The sequence below is a fragment of the Mchenga conophoros genome, linkage group LG10 (genome assembly GCF_057382185.1).
Source record: "Mchenga conophoros isolate Kocher_MC1m ecotype Shallow Benthic linkage group LG10, M_conophoros_male_GT1.1, whole genome shotgun sequence".
In the NCBI taxonomy this organism is placed as follows: Eukaryota; Metazoa; Chordata; class Actinopteri; order Cichliformes; family Cichlidae; genus Mchenga; species Mchenga conophoros.
In genome coordinates this window covers 23,570,514-23,573,289 of record NC_140535.1, presented here as the reverse complement: position 1 = coordinate 23,573,289, position 2,776 = coordinate 23,570,514, and the positions used below count along the sequence as shown (strand labels likewise).

The 2,776-nt window shown below is 44.5% G+C and overlaps 1 pseudogene; it reads right to left on the bottom strand.

Annotated features, from left to right (window-relative positions):
* Positions 1–609: 609 nt before the first annotated feature.
* On the bottom strand, positions 610–2,043 carry LOC146565993 (general transcription factor II-I repeat domain-containing protein 2 pseudogene; annotated as a pseudogene).
* Between the last annotated feature and the right edge of the window lie 733 nt (positions 2,044–2,776).

Genomic DNA, 2,776 nt, shown 5'->3' with positions numbered 1-2,776 from the left:
TAAAGCACCAACAACCGGTATGACGAACGCGGCCGTGACTCTGGCAGACGAGCTGAACACTTTCTATGCTCGCTTCGAGGCTGCAGCTAAGGCAGGGGTGGGCAAACTTTTTGATTCGTGGGCCACATTGAGTTCTAACATTTGACAAATGGGCCGGAACAGGAGTAGATAGATGGCATGCTTTGAAAACATCACCTCATTGGGGGAAAAATACACATCTTGGGATATGGAGAAAACATGTGCTTTAATTTCATTTTTTTTAAATGAAGAAAAGCATTACAATAAAATCTCTGACTTCGAAATGAGCCTTTAAACACTGAAAATCAAATAAATGAACATTTTATTTTAAAGCACTGAAAGTTCTGTTATCCTTCAGGATATCACATCACTCTCCTCCTAACTTTTTTTTTTTTTTTTTTCCAAAAACGGTAGGAGATGCAGATGTACTTGTCCTGTTCCTTTTATTCAATTTGTTTCCCCGGTGCCAAAAGTCAACAACGACCAGTGCAAGTTCGAAACAGTTGCAGCAAGTCAGTCTGTGAAGCGTTATATTTGATCTGCGCGCACTGTTCATTTTAACAACGTGCGTATCACGGAGACACACACATTTTAATGGGAGCAGTGTTGTTGGTCTCCTTTTTTAGCCAGCGCATCAAAGTCTGGAGTTAGTTTTGTTGTGGCGATTCTCAGGATTGATCTGAGGTGTAGGTCTGTTAACTTGGATCTGTGGCTGGCTTTGTTGATGTTCATGACGCTGAATGTCTGTTCACACACGAAGGTAGAGCCGAACAAAGCCAACATCATCTGCGCTTTTCGCCTTAGATTTGGAAACACGGCATCATTGAGTGAAGCATAGAAGTCATTTAGTTTCAGAGAGCTGAATTTCTCTTTTAAGGCAGGGTCGGACTGAAGGTCGATGAGTTCGAGCTGAAGCTCCTCTGGAGCTGTTTCGGGGTCTTGTGACAGAGGAAAGGCCACCAATTGAAGTGACTTGTCAATTTTATCGAAATCCAAAAACCAACGGCAGAATTCTCCGTGCAGTGCATCCAGTGACTCACTGTATTTCTTTACTTTTGCTCCGGCCTCTTTCAGCGTGGCTAGTGTAGGAAAATGAGTGAATGACTTGTTCAAAATCTGCCTGGAGAATAAAGCCAGCTTGGATTTGAAGGCTTTCACGTTTGTGTGCATGTCATGCACAAACTGCTCCTTCCCCTGCAGTTTCACGTTGAGCTCATTCAAGTGTGAAAATATGTCCGTAGCAAACGCGAAGTCACACATCCAGCTCTTGTTGCTCAGCTCAGGAAATTCATCAGTCTTCCCCTGCCGCTCCAAAAACATGCCAATCTCCTCTTTGAGCTCCCACACTCGTTGAAACACTTTGCCCAAACTCAACCAGCGGACACGGGAGTGATAAAGCAGGTCCTGGTGATCCGCATCAGTTTCCTCCAGGAACGCAATGAACTGACGGTGCTGAAGTCCCCGTGTGCGTATGAAATTGACAAGTTTCACCACAGGATTCACAACATGATTCAGCTGTAACACCGATTTACATAGAGATTCCTGGTGGAGGATGCAGTGGAGGAAAATCACATCCTGGTCAGGGTTTTCATCTTTCACTTTATTCTGGATTCTCCTCAGCAGGCCAACGTTTTTTCCCGTTAAATTTGGAGATCCATCTGTGGTGACGTTAACAAGCTTACTCCAGGGAAGCTTCATGTTTTCGATGGCAGCAGACACCCGTTCAAACAAGTCCTCTCCCCGTGTTTGTCCTTTCAGAGACTCCATTGTCAAAAACTCCTCCGTTATTTCAAAGGTTTCGTTGATTCCTCGGATAAAAATGAGGAGCTGAGCAGTGTCTTTGACATCATTGCTTTCATCCAGTGCTACAGAATAAAAAGTGAATGACTTCGCCTTTTTGTTTAATATGCTGGTGATATCTTCATCTATTAGTTCTACACGGCGAGTCACTGTCCGCCGTGATAAACTGATTTTCTCAAATTTGTCTTTGGTCTCCGGGCACAAAATACCTGCTGTCTCTACCATACATTCTTTTAAAAACTCGCCCTCTGACAGTGGTTTGCTGGCCTTTGCTATTTTGAATGAAAACATAAAACTGGCCTTGGTACTTGATTCTTGAATGGCAGTTTGACGGTGAAAAAAACTTTGCTGAGCCTTCAAATTAGCTGCCAACTTCTCAGCAGCAGCTTCCCGTTCTTTTGTTGAGAGCTTGCTAGCATAATTTGTGTGCTTTGTGGCAAAGTGACGGCTAATATTATACTCTTTAAAAACCGCCACAGTTTCTTGGCATATCAGGCAAACAGCAGATGATCGGTGTACAGTGAAAAAATATTTAGTTGTCCACTCCTTTTTGAACACTCGACATTCTCTGTCCACTTTCCTTTTCTTGGGTCCGCTCATCTTCATAGAGGGGCGGTAGGTCACAGGGTAAAGTGCAAACGTGGAGTAATAGGCCTACGCCGCTTCACCTCAACAAAGCCAATATATCTAGAGTGCGCCATCTAGTGAGGAAACATCAGAATTGCAGGGGAAATAAAACATTAACAAGGTTAAAAATCAAAACGTTTAACGGGCCGCACGTGGCCCCCGGGCCGTAGTTCGCCCATGCCTGAGCTAAGGTCTCCAACAATGCTAGTGTTAGCGGCGCTAACGGCTGCAGACAGGAAGATACTGCCAGCACCGGAAACGTGCTCGTCATCTCCGAGCATGAAGTAAGGAGAGCCTTCAAGAGAGTGAACACCAGGAAAGCAGCAGGACC